Source organism: Triturus cristatus, chromosome 10 (genome assembly GCF_964204655.1).
Source record: "Triturus cristatus chromosome 10, aTriCri1.1, whole genome shotgun sequence".
NCBI classification, from domain to species: domain Eukaryota; kingdom Metazoa; phylum Chordata; class Amphibia; order Caudata; family Salamandridae; genus Triturus; species Triturus cristatus.
In genome coordinates, this window is record NC_140593.1 from 50,579,050 (window position 1) to 50,596,128 (window position 17,079).

At 51.0% G+C, this 17,079-nt stretch overlaps 1 protein-coding gene across 3 annotated transcripts in view; it reads right to left on the reverse strand.

Moving 5' to 3' along the window:
• LOC146788809 (uncharacterized) overlaps window positions 1–15,409 on the reverse strand; it is a 397,685-nt gene extending 382,276 nt beyond the window's left edge. For 2 of the 3 annotated variants that reach the window (XM_085630389.1, XM_085630386.1), the window contains exon 1: window positions 14,405–15,409. The gene's annotated coding sequence lies outside the window, so the exon portion shown is untranslated. The remainder of the gene's footprint in view (window positions 1–14,404) is intronic. The other variant, XM_085630388.1, reaches the window with a different exon arrangement.
• Window positions 15,410–17,079: the final 1,670 nt, after the last annotated feature.

Here is a 17,079-nt window from a genome sequence, read left to right on the forward strand (position 1 = left end):
ACCTTACAGAGTTTATTGCATCTCCATACCCTTTCAAGCACCTTACAGAGTTTATTGCATCTCCATACCCTTTCAAGCACCTTACAGAGTTTATTGCGTCTCCATACCCTTTGAAGCACCTTACAGAGTTTATTGCGTCTCCATACCCTTTCAAGCACCTTACAGAGTTTATTGCGTCTCCATACCCTTTCAAGCACCTTACAGAGTTTATTGCGTCTCCATACCCTTTCAAGCACCTTACAGAGTTTATTGCGTCTCCATACCCTTTCAAGCACCTTACAGAGTTCATTGCGTCTCCATACCCTTTCAAGCACCTTACAGAGTTTATTGCGTCTCCATACCCTTTCAAGCACCTTACAGAGTTTATTGCGTCTCCATACCCTTTCAGCACCTTACAGAGTTTATTGCATCTCCATACCCTTTCAAGCACCTTACAGAGTTTATTGCATCTCCATACCCTTTCAAGCACCTTACAGAGTTTATTGCGTCTCCATACCCTTTCAAGCACCTTACAGAGTTTATTGCGTCTCCATACCCTTTCAAGCACCTTACAGAGTTTATTGCGTCTCCATACCCTTTCAAGCACCTTACAGAGTTTATTGCGTCTCCATACCCTTTCAGCACCTTACAGAGTTTATTGCATCTCCATACCCTTTCAAGCACCTTACAGAGTTTATTGCATCTCCATACCCTTTCAAGCACCTTACAGAGTTTATTGCATCTCCATACCCTTTCAAGCACCTTACAGAGTTTATTGCATCTCCATACCCTTTCAAGCACCTTACAGAGTTTATTGCGTCTCCATACCCTTTCAAGCACCTTACAGAGTTTATTGCGTCTCCATACCCTTTCAGCACCTTACAGAGTTTATTGCATCTCCATACCCTTTCAAGCACCTTACAGAGTTTATTGAATCTCCATACCCTTTCAAGCACCTTACAGAGTTTATTGCATCTCCATACCCTTTCAAGCACCTTACAGAGTTTATTGCGTCTCCATACCCTTTCAAGCACCTTACAGAGTTTATTGCGTCTCCATACCCTTTCAAGCACCTTACAGAGTTTATTGCATCTCCATACCCTTTCAAGCACCTTACAGAGTTTATTGCATCTCCATACCCTTTCAAGCACCTTACAGAGTTTATTGCATCTCCATACCCTTTCAAGCACCTTACAGAGTTTATTGCGTGCTCTAAGCTCCTCATTAACCCAGGGGCCAGATGGATTCAACCTTGATTGTGATCTCTTTACAATGGGGGCTAACATGTTAACGTTCCCTTGAATCCAGCAGTCCACGCATGTGGTGTCCTCTTCCATACAGCCGGACCGAGCCTATTACCAGTCTGTGGCCAAGTGAATAAAATAAGGTAGTGATCTGACCATGGAAAAGGAGTGTGTTGAGACACCACCAGGTTCACATTAGAGAAGACCTGGTCTAAGTATGGCCTGCTTAGTGGCTGGGACCAGAGACCTGTTGTTTAAGGGAAAGAGAACTCATGGTTTCTAGTAGTGAGGAGGCCTCATGCCCGAGGGGTTGTTCAAGTGGACATTAAAATCTCCCAGCACTAGAAAATAGGCACATCTAATAGCCCATAGGGCTAAGGCACTCCCTAACGAGTTCAAACAGGGCCAGGGGGATGGTAGAAAAAGGCCCCATTCAGAGACTGTTTGAGGGTAAGGGACAGACAGAAGCCGAGTGCCTCAGTCATCTCAAGAACCTCAAGAGAGAAGGATGAGCATTCATATTCCTTCTTATACACAGGAGAGGAGTTGGCCTAACGGCTGGGGCGGTCGACCTCAAATCTGGGGAACTGGGTTCGAGTCTCGGCAATGACGCTGAACATCCTGTGATTCTGGGCAAATCACTTAATCTACCTTTACCTAAAAAAATTAATGTGTCCTCACGTAACGCAACTGGTGCTATGTAAAGCGCTCTGATACCCGATACGGGTCAAGTTCGCGCTATAAAAAACTTTAAAAAAAAAATGCAATCCCACCCCCCCTCCTATTTTGCGGTTCTTCCTCAGAATTCTGTAGTTGGGAGGAACGGCAGTGGCCAGTATGGGGTTGGCTGTCTCCGAGAGCCAAGTTTCTGTGAGAAAAAGGACATCCAGTGTCTCCTCGTTTAATAGGTCAAAGACCTGAAGCTCAAGTTTCTGAAGAGATCTCACGTTGATCAACGCCGCCCGAAACTGTTTATGAGGTTTCCCTGCCTTATCTAAAATGTGGGGAGCACTGTTGGGTTCAGGCCTAGTGGGGGTCCATGCGCAATAAGAACAAGCAAATTCCTCAGTTAGTTTGCCCGGGAAGCAGTCAAAAGAGCATTTCCGTAGGGGGCCCAATCGAAGCAGAGATGCCCTGACAAAGGTGATCAGATGGATGTCTGCTGGAGAGAACCGGCATAGTGGCTAGCGGTGGACGCTTCCGGGACGCTGACGGGCGCAGACAGGCTTACCTTAGGCATGCCTGTTGCATGCTTCTGCACCTCAGCTCGCATTGTAGGCATAAGGGCTAGACGGTGAGAGTGCGCACTAGCCAAGATGGCAGAAGCCCTCGCTTCCCTAGTAAAATTACCGCAGTGCGAGCAGAAAGGATTGAGGTAAAGTTAAAATAGAGTTAAAAAGGGTCCGTAATGATTACACACAAAGTGCGATGTGCAGAGAGTAAACAGCAGTTCCAAACACAGGGCTGGCGTTATCGCTGGTGGCGCCTAGTGCGACAATGCTTGTCGGCGCCCCAAATGACCACCTTCACTACGGATTCCTTCATAACCATCCTTTCACAGTGCCCCTCGAGCCTCCATAACCACTCAGTCTCAGATGCATTTAATTCATTTTATAGCGCTACTCCTATCAGTGTAGGGTGTCAGAACACTTTACATCACACAGACTACATAGAGACAATCAATCATAAGTGTGTAAATCAGTGCATAGGAAATGTTACAAAAGACAGAGGACATGAAGGTGTAGGGATCACAGGTCATCCATACAGGTAGGCAGGATAGTTTAAGAGTGCTTGCAGGGCTCGAGTCGGAGTACCACGTGAGTGGACGGCATCCCCCCACTTATTTTACCGGGTTTTACCGGGTTGTCGCCGTCCCCTCTGCCCAAAAGCTGGACTTTCAATTATGGCGTTACTTGCCCGCACGGCCTCCCGTCGATCTCCCTTTACCAGTGACTCGAGAGATCCGTGCAATTGGAATTTTACCTGCATTATTACTATTCTAATATTATGCATAACGCAAAGCAAGGAGAGTTGTAAAACCAGGACTGGCTGACATCGCCCACATGACAGTGGAAAACTTGAGAGCTCGATAACTGGAGCAAATGGAGCCACACATTCACTCTTTGGCCTCTCTGGGGCGAAATCGGAGCTCATTCAGAATGCTGGTCACCCGCTTGCTTCTCTGATGCAATCGGATCTAAGGGGTGAGCGAGGGGAGGAAATGAGTCTGATGGTGCAAGCCACCTTTTGTGACATCACTTCCTGTCTTGACGTCACTTCCAGTGACACCACCTAACTTGGAGCGTCCCCCCACTTCTGTTTTTTAGGACTTGTGCCCTGAGTGCTTGGTCAGGAGAATAAGAAACTTCGAATGTAAAACCTAGCACCATGGATGGGGGGTTCTCTTTAATAATAAGAATTGATTTCTACCCAAATTAACCCATTTTGCAACATTAGGATAATGAAAAACTGGGGGGAAATCATAACGCTCCAGCCTATACCCTGCAGGTTGCGTGCATCTTTCATAACAGTTACTTGCTCACTGTTCTTCATCAGGATTTTAACTCATAAAGAGTGTGTTTTTTCACCCACGGTTGCTCCTTGGCAGCTCCAATCAGTAAATACACAGAAGGCCCCTGGCCTGTGTTTGTAGGCGGTAATGCCTTGGTGTTCACACCTGGCCTGTGTTTGTAGGAACCAGTGCTTTGGTGTTCACGCCTGGCCTGTGTTTGCAGGGGACAATGCTTTGGTGTTCACGCCTGGCCTGTGTTTGTAGGAGGCAATGCCTTGGTGTTCACACCTGGCCTGTGTTTGCAGGGGGCAATGCCTTGGTGTTCACGCCTGGCCTGTGTTTGTAGGAACCAGTGCTTTGGTGTTCACGCCTGGCCTGTGTTTGTAGGAACCAGTGCTTTGGTGTTCACGCCTGGCCTGTGTTTGCAGGGGACAATGCTTTGGTGTTCACGCCTGGCCTGTGTTTGTAGGCGGTAATGCCTTGGTGTTCACGCCTGGCCTGTGTTTGTAGGCGGTAATGCCTTGGTGTTCACGCCTCGCCTGTGTTTGTAGGAACCAGTGCTTTGGTGTTCACGCCTGGCCTGTGATTGAATGAACCAGTGCTGTGGTGTGCACGCCTGGCCTGTGTTTGTAGGAGGCAATGCCTTGGTGTTCACGCCTGGCCTGTGTTTGTAGGAACCAGTGCTTTGGTGTTCACGCCTGGCCTGTGTTTGCAGGGGACAATGCTTTGGTGTTCACGCCTGGCCTGTGTTTGTAGGCGGTAATGCCTTGGTGTTCACGCCTGGCCTGTGTTTGTAGGAACCAGTACTTTGGTGTTCACGCCTGGCCTGTGTTTGTAGGAACCAGTGCTTTGGTGTTCACGCCTGGCCTGTGTGTGTAGGAGGCAATGCCTTGGTGTTCACGCCTGGCCTGTGTTTGTAGGAACCAGTGCTTTGGTGTTCACGCCGGGCCTGTGTTTGTAGGCGGTAATGCCTTGGTGTTCACGCCTGGCCTGTGTTTGTAGGAACCAGTGCTTTGGTGTTCACGCCGGGCCTGTGTTTGTAGGAACCAGTGCTTTGGTGTTAACGCCTGGCCTGTGTTTGTAGGGGACAAAGCTTTGGTGTTCACGCCTGGCCTGTGTTTGAGGGGACAATGCCTTGGTGTTCACACCTGGCCTGTGTTTGTTGGAAGCACTGTTTTTGTGTTCACGCCTGGCCTGTGTTTGTAGGAGGCAATGCCTTGGTGTTCTCGCCTGGCCTGTGATTGTAGGAGGCAATGCCTTGGTGTTCACGCCTGGCCTGTGTTTGTAGGAGGCAATGCCTTGGTGTTCACGCCTGGCCTGTGTTTGTAGGGGCAATGCCTTGGAGTTCACGCCTGCCCTGTGTTTGTAGGAGGCAATGCCTTGGTGTTCACGCCTGGCCTGTGTTTGTAGGGGCAATGCCTTGGAGTTCACGCCTGCCCTGTGTTTGTAGGAGGCAATGCCTTGGTGTTCACGCCTGGCCTGTGTTTGTAGGGGCAATGCCTTGCTGTTCACGCCTGGCCTGTGTTTGTGGGAGGCAATGCCTTGGTGTTCACCCATGGCCTGTGTTTGTAGGGGACAAAGCTTTGGTGTTCACGCCTGGCCTGTGTTTGTAGGAGGCTATGCCTTGGTGTTAACGCCTGGCCTGTGTTTGTGGGACTCAATGCCTTGGTGTTCATGTCTGGCCTGTGTTTGTGGGAGGCAATGCCTTGGTGTTCTCGCCTGGCCTGTGATTGTAGGAGGCAATGCCTTGGTGTTCTCGTCTGGCCTGTGTTTGTGGGTGGCAATGCCTTGGTGTTCACACCTGGCCTATGTTTGTCGGGGACAATGCATTGGTGTTCACGCGTGGCCTGTGTTTGTTGGAGGCAATGCCTTGGTGTTCACGTCTGGCCTGTGTTTGTAGGAACCAGTGCTTTGGTGTTCACGCCTGGCCTGTGTTTGTAGGAACCAGTGCTTTGGTGTTAACGCCTGGCCTGTGGCCATGCTGTTCCAGTTTGAACCCAGCCATATGCAAATCAGTCTTGACCCTGTGCCTCATGGGAACAGTCCAGCCCGAACTGCCAAGCCAGGTCCAACCTGGACTGGAAACAAGCATCCTAGGACCAGTTTCGGGGTTTCACCCCTCTTCAGCCAGGATACCTTGATTCCAGTGGCATGAAGAGCACGGGTCCCATGTCTGGGCATACCCTTCCCACTCAGGGTGACAAATGCAAAAACAACAGTTGATGAACAGAATGCAGAACAATGTCATACATTCACCCCAGTACACAGATCTGGGTGTAAATCCATCGTTTTTTTGCTCACCATGCCATTCCAGTTTGAACCGAGCCATATGCAAATCAGTCTTGACCCTGTGCCTCATGGGAACAGTCCAGCCCGAACTGCCAAGCCAGGTCCTCCCTGGACTGGAAACAAGCATCCTAGGACCGGTTTCGGGGTTACACCCTTCTTCAGCCAGGATAGCTTGATTCCAGTGGCATGGAGAGCACGGGACCTGTATTTGTAGGAGGCAATGCTTTGGTGTTCATGCCCAGCCTGTATTTGTAGGAACCAGTGGTTTGATTTTCACGACTGGTCTGTGTTTGTAGGGGACAACGCTTCGGTGTTCTGGTCTGTGTTTGCAGGGTACAACGCCTCGGTGTTCCTGTGTGGCCTGTGTTTGTAGGGGACAAAGCTTTGTTGTTCACGCCTGGCCTGTCTTTGTAGGGGACAATGCCTTGGTGTTCACACGTGGCCTGTTTTTGTAGGAGACAACACTTTGATGTTCACACCTGGCCTGTGTTTGTAGGGGACAATGCTTTGGTGTTCATTTATTGCCTGTGTTTGTAGGAGCCAATGCTTTTTTGTGTATGCTGCTTCTGTTTTGTAAACACAGAAAACACCCTCTTCAACCCCTGTGAAGCATTCACCCCTCCATCATTAAAGAGCCCTAAAGGGACCCCTCTAGGGATGTGCCTCAAAAACACATCTCACCCCTAGATTCACCCCCACACTAGCCTCCCCCTTTCAGAACTCAGCACTGGAAGTGGCTCCCTGATCCACCCTCTCACTCCTACCCTGCCCCCTAAAACTGCAACCAGTCTCACATGTCGACTCTCTCACCCCTCTCTTTCCTGACTCTCTCACCCCTCTCTTTCCTGACTCTCTCACACCCTCTCCTTCCTGACTCCGTCAATCCCCTCTTTCCTGAATCTCTCACCCCTCTCTTTCGTGACTATTACATCCCTCTCTTTCTTGACTCTCCCACCCCTCTCTTTCGTGACTATTACATCCCTCTCTTTCTTGACTCTCCCACCCCTCTCTTTCTAGACTGCTCCACCCCTCTCCTTCCTAACTATCTCTCCCTTCTCCTTCCTGACTCTCACCCTCTACTTTTCCTGACTCTCCCCCGTCTTTCCTGACTCTCCCACCCCTCTCTCTACTGACTCTCCTCCCTCTTTCCAGACTCTCCCACCCCTCTCTTCCCCCGGTCCTGGGTAATTCCTTACAAGTGACATGTGTCTGAGTGTTGTTTCTCAGTCACCAGGCATTGACCATGCTTACTACCCAGGTGGTGAATGGGATGTCTCCTCTGCTCCTGGTGTCCTGTGCAGCATTTCCTGTCCAAATACCATCAGTGCTCCCAACTGAACAATCAATACATACAAAAAGAAGCATTTCTTGGCTTGAACAATATGTTTTGGCTGTTTTCCACCAGTGAGGCTGGTGTTCAGCATGGCTAAAAGTTAGTGGCATTAAAGAGAGTGGTGTAGAGTGGAATAAGAAATGGCATGGAGTGGCGAGAAGTGGTCTAGAGTAGAGTTGAGTGCTCTAAAGGGGAGTGGCGTAGAGTGTTGTGGAGGGAGTAGAGTGTCATAAAGTGGAAGGGCGTAGAGTGGAGTAGAGTGTCGTAGAGTTGAGAGGCTAGAGTGGAGAAGAGTGTCAGAGTGGAATAGAGTGGAGTAGAGTGGAGTAGCATTGAGTGTCATGTAGAGGCGTAGAGCACAGTGGAGTGGTGTAGAAGGTGCTGCATAGAGTGGAGTAGGGTGTTGCAGAGTAGAGTGTCGTAGAGGGAAGTGAGGTAGAGTGAAGTGAAGTGGTACAGAGTAGAGTGGAGTGGTGCAGGGTAGAGTGCAGTGGCATAGAGTAGATTGTTTCAGAGTAGAGTTAAATGGCGTAGAGTGGAGTGGTGCTGGGTTGAGTGCAGTGGCATACAGTGCACTGTCATAGATTGGAGTGGTGCAGAGTAGAGTGGCCTAGACTGGAGTGGTGTGGAGTGCAGTGGTGCATGGTAGAGTGGGGTAGAGTGTATTGGCATAGAGTAGAGTGTACAAAGTAGAGTAGAGGGGCGCAGAGTGAAGTAGCGTAGAGTGCAGTGTCATAGAATGCATTGGTTCCCAGTAGATTAGAGTGGCATGGAGTGGATTTGCATAGAGTGCAGTGGCATAGAGTGCAGTGCTGTAGAGTGTAGTGACAGAGTGTAGTGAAATAGAGTACATTGGCATAGAGTGCAGTAAAGTGGCGTAGAGTGGTGCAGAGCAGAGTTCAGTGGCATAGAGTGCAGTAACGAGGATTAGAGCGGCAAAGAGCTCAGTGGCGGAGAGTGCAGTGTTGCAGAGTAGAGTCTTGTAGAGTGCAGTGATGTACAGTGGTGTTGAGTAAAGTGGTGTGGAGACTAGTGGATTAGGTTACAGTGGTGCAGAGTAGAATAGCGTGGCGTAGAGTTCAGTGACATAGAGTGCACTGGTGTAGAGTAGAGTAGCACAGAATGCAGTAGCACAGAATGCAGTGGCGTAGAGTGGAGTAGTGCAGAGTAAAGTATAGTGGTGAACAGTGCAGTGGCGTAGAGTGCATTGGTGTAGAGTGCAATGCTATACAGTGCAGTTGCATAGATTGGAGTGGTGCAGAGTAGAGTGGAGTGGTGCAGGGTAGATTTCAGGGCACAGAATGGAATGGGTTAGAATGGAAGAGAGTGGCATAGATTGCAGTGGAACAGAGCAGAATGTTGTTGTTTGCAGGGTCGCAGTGGTGCAGAGTAGATTTGACTGGCTGAGAGTGGATTTGTGTAGAGTGCAGTGGCATAGAGTGGAGTGATACAGAGTAGAGTGGCATAGAGTGTAGTGGAGTACAGTGCATTGGCATACGGTGCAGTTGATGTACACTGGTATAAAGTAGAGTGGTGCAGAGTAGAGTAGTGAGGAATAGAGTGAAGTGCCACAGAGTGGTGTGGTGTAGAGTAGATTACAGTAGCACAATTTCGAGTGGCATAGAGTGGAGTGGGGTAGTATAGAGTAGTGCAGAGTAGAGTAAAGAGATATAGAGTGGTGTGGTGTTGTATGGAGTGGTGTAGAGGAGATTGCAGTGGCATGGAGAGGTGCAGAGTAGCGTGGAGTAGGGTAGAGTGAAGTTAGCATGGTGTGGTAGCATACTGCCATTACAGACAAAACATCATCAATTGAAATGCCCAATAATTTTGCACAGACATACCGTTTTGCTGATAAAGGTATACAGCGCACAATCGATAATGTGAGGAAATGTCATCACCTAGGATATTGATTTGTTAAAATATTTGTTTCCACCACACTTCAGAATGACCAAAATATGAACTTTGTTTGTCCTGTCCTAATTCTGATATATTCTGAAATATCTGCACAGTTAGTTTATAGACATTTAAATGTTGTTGTGTGCTATAAAAAAACATATATTTGTTAAGTCTTCTTCCAGCACATCCCCAGTAGCCAGCATGATTGTCACATAAATCCTCTCACTTTGAAGTCAGAGAAAGAAAAGTAAACACCAGGCTCCCTGGGAGACTGAGTCGGACATTTGACCTCAGTCTTTGAATGCACAGCAATTGGCCTGTTTACAGAAAGAGGGCACTCAGAAGGTTACAGTAAATAGGCTTTGGGCAAGGGAAGGGACAAACTGAAGCTGGACAGCCTAAAATAAATAGAGCCAGCAAATAGAAAGCAAGCAAATGTGAGTTACAAACCACAAAGCCAATGGTAAGCAACGGGCGGAATGCATTCCCGGGGAAGCTTTCCAAAGGTCCCCAAGATGTCGTTAACAAACCAGACAGCTCAGCTTTGACCTATAAATATAAGCTTTCGGAGAGCGTCCTCCTACCACAATCCCCATCCAGTAGTGGTGTCATTGGTCACTACTAGCCTTCCCTACATCAGCCTACTGACCATAGAATAATGTAACATTAGGTAACTTGGCACAGCACAGCATATCACGACATAAAGTAACACAACAGAAGGCGACACAACATAACGCAATATTACTAAATACAACATGCAGGTAACATGTACCGTAACATTATAACACAGCACAGCATTACCATCTCGAAAGGTCACCTCTCCTCTACGTGCACCACCATCCCGCTGTGTACTATGACACAGTGTATAAAACAGCACAACACCGTATACTGTCACCCTGTGTAATTCTATTTCAGTAGAAAATCATGAAAGTCCTTCCTCGTCCCCAAGCTGATGATGTCATTGGTGCAAGAGAAGGTGTAACCAGCAAGTAACACGAGGGTTTTTTTCTACAGTCTACGTCACCAGCGAGCGCCCATCGGGAGTATCGTGTCTATGGAGGCCTCACCTGTAGTCCTGTATCCAGCTGCGGCTACCTCGTGTGGGGCGTTGGCCCGGTGACACAGGACTCATCTACAACACTGGGTCCTGCCCTGGAGCCCTCATCCTGTTTTGGATGTATAATTGAGATTATTGAGTCCAGCTCTGGAGTGCCCATCTACAGTTGTGCGCAATTAAGAATATATAATCTCAAGGATCACACCCCACTCTAGAGACCCCCTCACAACCCCTCTGGGCATTGTGGTCAGTTCTGGAGGCCGCATTTGAAGTAAAGAGGCAATCAGTGGGGGTCTCATCTGGAGTGCTGTGTCACGATTGGAGACCGAGGGCCTCATTTACAATGATCTGGCATAGGGCAGCGCCGCAAGTCTTTTTTCTGCGCTCCCCTACGCCAAATCAAAAGGCAGGAATGCACCTTATTTATGAGATACGGTGTATTCCTGTCCTTCCAGCCAGTGCCGGCACACAATATGGTACCTAGCGCCAATGCGGGCACCCTTGCAACATGGTGCAAGGGTTTCAGCGTTGTTGGCATGATTGTTTTTGTGCAGGAAGGGGCACCTCCCTACAATCCATGGAGGCATTTTCCTCTTTCTATGTGTGCACAGCACACATAGACAGAGGAAAAAACAGGGAGAAATAAACATGGTTCTCCTCATTACGCTTGCCCTGGGGAGGCGTACAGTTTTGACGCAGATCCTTGTACATTTTGGAAGCATCAATATCGATGGGTATTGCGCAGGAACACCCACCGCAATGCCCATGGAACCTCCCTGACGCAGTGTAAAGCAACTCAGCGACTTGCGCTGCGTTGCCTCACACCATATCTACGAGGCCATGAAAAGCCACGCAAAGTGACTTTGCGTAGCCTCGTAGATATGGGTCTGCACTCTGCGCTGCCTGAGTATCGCAAAAAGTGATGCGCCACCGGCACAATTGGCTCGTAAATATGCCCCCAGCCTAGAGAACTGTTTCCAGGGGAGGAAGCCTCATCTCGAGCATCGGGTCGACTTCTGGAGTCTCTGTGCAGAATTGTGGTCAGTTCTTCAAGCCTCCAATGACGCATGAACAGCAACCCTCAGAGGGCTCAAGGATATACCTGTATGGGCACAGGGGTACGCAGCGGTGGGTTACATGAGATTAATATTTATTACAACTAATCCCAAAAAATACACATTACGCACAAAACTTGGTCCATCTTGCCTGAGACAGGCTTTGTGTTTCTATGGTAGGTCAGTGGGCTGGGATCTGCTCTCAGGCCCAGTCCGGTCATCCTTTGGGTCCTTGACCAGGCATTTGTAACCGGGACGCCAATGCTAGCCAAAATACTCAAATAAATGTGGTGGCACAACCAAAAAACATCTCGACCCAAGAGGAGCCTTCAAAATCATTGGTGTAACCTAGGCCCCAAAACCCCTTTGTTCACCTAGTAAGATGCTCTCTGAGGCTGATGGGGGACAGGTCCCTTTCTGAATACTCTATGGTCAAAAACACAGAGCTACTCTACAGCCTGGCAGCCCTGGCTTCTGCACCTGACACTGCCATGTAGGAACCAGAGGAAAACGCAGAGATGCCATCACACATCAAACTCTGTGTCCCCAAGGTCCTAAACTGGACTCAGCCTTAACCCTTGTTGGGCTCAAGGCACACAAACATCCTAGATACACCTGGGCATCTTCACCAGATGCCAGTAGCATTGGTGAGTGTTGGGCAGCCAATAACCTTGTGACGCTCAAAGGGACCAAACAACAAAGGTTCTACACCAGAGCCAGAAGCAAACACTGAGAGATTGACAATTGGGATGTTACGTCGCATGAGCAGGGCAGGGGTGTGCAGAACTTGCGGAGATTTACACCGCGGAATTCCATGGAGTTACATAAAAACTCAGCAGGATTCAGCGCTGAAAAATCAGAGTGAACGGCACTATGCAGTGTGCGAGAGCGAGCGGCCATTCGAGCTGGTTTTGCTGCCGCTTGAATAGAAAATCTACTCAAGCGGCAGCAAATCTACTCGAGAAGCAGCCCTCTGACCACGACCGCTCACAACTGCCTGTGTTTTAAATCACGCTAGGAGATGACAAATCTCGCTCGCATTTCTGGAGTCTCGCAGGGAAAACATTTTGTTGCGTGGCAATTGGTGAATTTTGGCCGGAACTCCACATTACAAGAGTAACTAGGACTTAGCAAATGTTGTCAATTCCACTGGCAGAATGAAACGTCCCGCCCACCCCTGGTGCAGGGCTGGTTACTATTGTCCGTGACACCCTTAGTCTTAACAACAAAATGTACAGAGTGGTTGAAAATTCAGCCTCTACTTCACTATAAGAAAACCTTTACCTCAGTCTTTAGTTTAAATTCCATGCTTTTCCAGGGGTGCACTGACCAGTAAGGCGCCTATGAGGTGTCCCTATAGATCAGTCTCCTTCTCCACCAAGCTGGGAAGAATCCGAGGTACAGTCGCCTCACTGAAAGTACAAACAGGTCAATAGGACTCCGCTCTAGCAGTGCTGGTGGATGCTGCTCTGTACCAGTGACCTTGGGAGTCAAAGTCGATGGGAAATGCTTAGTTCTTTAGAGACAAGCACGCCAAGGAACAATGAGCACCCACTCACTCCTTTCTGCATGGCTGTGTGCCAGTCAGAATATTGATCCCAAAATATCATCTATTTGACATCAATATTGTGGCGATTTGCGTCATTGGGTATTGGCAGTTTGTGCCTTTAGCTGTAAATTATTTATTATTAACTCTAATGAGGTGATATTTCTGTAAATTATATTTGGGGCATTTGCTATTTGATATTTTGTTCACACAAAGTTTAGGTCACTTTATTTCGCGGACTCTACTTGCTGCAGAGCATTCCGCCAATGACAGCATCAGACAAGAGACACCGTTTCTGAAGAGGGCTAAAATTCGGTCCTTCGCTCCTCTGCAACACCTTTCCTCCTACAAGAAGGTGCTCCTGACCTGTCACTCACAGCCTCTCAGCGTCGGGTGCTCAAAGGCCGGGGGCGCTTGTACTCCAGGGCCTGGAGGTTACGTTGTGGAAGGTGCAAGTGCTTAGAAGCGCTTTGCGTTCCAGGGAATGTTCTACAAAGACCCTCAAGTTACTGAATGCCATACGCTGTGAGCTCCTTCAGGGGTCTGACAGCTCCTCTGTGCCAGGGGCTAGCTGCAGGCAGTACGGCGGCGGAATCATTGTGCACTGGATGTCTGATTGAAAGCGCTACCCCTCGTAGGCGCTAGAGCACAGCAGCGCTCCCACTCATGTCTGCAGTGGCCATGGGAACCCTGGTGCAGATGAGGAGTGACTTGGGAAGTCTGTAGTACAACAGAGCGGCATATTATCAAGAAACAGAGTTAAAATGATCGCCGCTTTAGCGGCAGAAAACTGCCGCTAAAGCGGCGATAATGGGCTTGATAATATGCCCTGGAGAATTCCCATAGAAGCCCATGTTTTGGTGACAATATGGGCTTCTATTAGAATTCTCAAGGGCATAGTATCAAGCCCGTAGTTTTCTGCCGCTAAAGCGGCGATAATTTTAACTCCATGCTTGATAATATGCCCCAGAGTTCGTAGTGCAACAGGGAGAAGCTCTAGAGTAGGGGGCGAGGAGGGAAGGGGGGCGGAAGAGAGAGAACGTTGAGGGATATAGAAGTACAGAAAGATGGCAGGAGAGAGAGGGGCGAGAGAAAGGAAACTCAGGGAAAGAGGGGGGGGGGAGATGAGGTGGGGAGAAGTGAGGATCGGTGTGGATTTGAAGAAACAAAGCTAGTGGCAGGAAGAATAGAGAAATGGAAGGGTTGCCCTAGAAAAGAAAGTATAATGGAAAAAAGAAGGGAAGGGGGAGGGAGGGAAGGAGAAGGGGAGACAGAAAGAGCACCATACAGCCCCCTCGTGTCTGTGCGCCGTCAGCATGAAGGGGGTTTGAGGCAGCAGCTGGGGCGCCCTCGGGCCCTCTCTGCAGACCCTCTGCCCTCTCTGGAGCAGCCATCACCTGCGCCCCCCCCCCCCCCCCCCCCCCCCCGCCCCGTGATGTCCTACCCAGACCTCTGCCGCCCTCCCCTGCCCCAAGTGCTGCCCCCATTCCTACCTGTGCACACCTTGTTTGTAGAGCCCCTCCGTCCGCTCCAGTCCAGGTGGGGATCTAACTCCTGTGGGTGGGGGTCCCGCCGCCCAATGGGCCGTCAGCTCCTCCAGGGGAGGGCCACTGGTGCCGGGGCTCCTGTGCCGGCTCCTGCCTGCAGGAGTTTCCTCAGTGAGTGCCCTTCGCTCCTAGTGTGGCCCTGGGTATAGGTGTGCTGACAGCCCCTCCAGGTGAGTGTCCCTCGGTGCAGGTGTGCTGTCAGTCCCTCCAGGTGAGTGTCCCTCGGTACAGGTGTCCCTCCAGGTGAGTGTCCCTCGGTACAGGTGTCCCTCCAGGTGAGTGTCCCTCGGTGCAGGTGTGCTGTCAGTCCCTCCAGGTGAGTGTCCCTCGGTGCAGGTGTGCTGTCAGTCCCTCCAGGTCAGTGTCCCTCGGTACAGGTGTGCTGTCAGTCCGTCCAGGTGAGGGTAGTCAAAAGTGCTCTGTTTAAGTCGCGCACCTTCAGTGAAGCTCCCTCGGTGCACTGCGCCCTCAGTGAATGATCCAAGGTGCAGCGCGGCCTCAGTGAATGATCCCAGGTGCAGCGCGCCCTCAGTCAATGATCCCAGGTGCAGCGCGCCCTCAGTCAATGATCCAAGGTGCAGCGCGCCCTCAGTCAATGATCCAAGGTGCAGCGCGCCCTCAGTCAATGATCCCAGGTGCAGCGCGCCCTCAGTGAATGATCCAAGGTGCAGCGCGCCCTCAGTGAATGATCCAAGGTGCAGTGCTCCCTCAGTGAATGATCCCAGGTGCAGTGCTCCCTCGGTGAAGGTCCCTCGATGCAGTGCGCCTCAGCGAAGCTCCCTCGGGGCAGTGCGCCCTCAGTGATGGTCCCTCGATGCAGTGTGCCTCAGTGAAGCTCCCTCGGTGCAGTGCGCCTCAGCGAAGCTCCCTCGGTGCAGTGCGCCCTCAGTGATATTCCCTCGGTGCTCAGCTCCTCCGGGATGCTGCAGCGCTGTCTCCGGGCTCAGGAGCACTCACCTGCCCCAGCCCTGCCCTGCTGCGGGGAGGAGCCGCTGCCCCCGGGGGTGGAACAGGTTCTTCCACCCGAGTCTCTCGGGTTGCGCGTCTCCCTCGAGGAGGGTGAAGTGCCTGGCACATTCCGGACATTCCGCCACAGCGTGGATGCTGCCCCCGGCCGCTGCCCTGGAGACTGCCAGCTGCCCGGCTCCACAATCCTGCCCCAGATAGGGTCTGCGGGCTCCGCGTGCAGGCGGCACTGCCTACCCCCTGCCAACTCCGTGTACACGAGGCAGTGCCCCTGTGTGAGGGGAGCCCCCTGACAACTCCGTGTACACGAGGCAGTGCCCCTGTGTGAGGGGAGCCCCCTGCCAACTCCGTGTACACGAGGCAGTGTCCCTGTGTGAGGGGAGCCCCCTGCCAACTCCGTGTACACGAGGCAGTGCCCCTGTGTGAGGGGAGCCCCCTGCCAACTCCGTGTACACGAGGCAGTGCCCCTGTGTGAGGGGAGCCCCCTGCCAACTCCGTGTACACGAGGCAGTGCCCCTGTGTGAGGGGAGCCCCCTGCCAACTCCGTGTACACGAGGCAGTGCCCCTGTGTGAGGGGAGCCCCCTGCCAACTCCGTGTACACGAGGCAGTGTCCACTGTGCGCAGCGTACCCCCTGCCACCTCCTTGACACAGGTAGCGTCTCCTCTGTGAGGGTCAGGGGCGCAACTAGACCCGAACCTGGGGGGGGGGGGGGTAGAGGGGGGGTGCGGGGGGAGGTGCTAAGACTCCCAGCCAGGACTGGCCCTAGCACTGGTCGCACACAGAGCAACAGTCTTTTTTGGCGGCCCCTCCCCCATTTCCTCCTCCTCCATGAATTCCCTCACTGCCACTCACCAACAATGCACCTCATCTCTCTATAGCACCTCTCTGACAAACATTTCATTTTTTTTATAGCGCTACTCATAGTTTACATATACTGAGGGCTGTGATCTGCATGGTACACGTTCTTTGTAGCAGGCACATTAACCCTCAGCGCTGTGTGGGTGGCAGGAGTGCCCATGTGAGTGCAGGGTGAGCGATGCAACAGTGTGAGGGTAGGGTAAGGGTGAGTGAGGTGACCATATGGTGCGGATGTAACTGCAGAGTGGGATGAATGAATGTATGATTACTGATGGGCTTGTTTGAGTGAGATTGCAGATTGAGCAGTGAGGGGGGACAGGTGAGTGAAGTGTCACAAGAGTGCAGGGTGAGTAGTGTGTTCATGTGACTGCAGGGCAGGCGCGCAACACCCATTGGACTCACAGGGCTTCAGCCCCCACGCCCCCCGTCGTGTGCGGCAGCCCGGGATGAGACACCTTCCCGGGCAAAAAAGCAGCCGCACCCGAGCACTTCACAGGTCTTTAAAAGACCATTTGCATGTTAATGAGGCCTCGCTGGTGTTTCACCCCTTCTAAGAGCCCCTGCAGCTCCACTCTGCCTATTGCTTAAAGTTCAGCCCCCCCCGAAATTTTTGCTCACCCCCCCCCCCGAAATTTGGCTCTAGTTGCGCCTCTGCTGCAGGGTGAGATACAAGGTGAACAGAGCAAGGGCATTGTGAGTGCACAGTGATCACTGTGAGTGCAGGGTGAGCAGGTGAATGGTGTGAGTGCATGGTAATCAGTGTGAGTGCATTGTGATCACTGTGAGTGCAGGGTA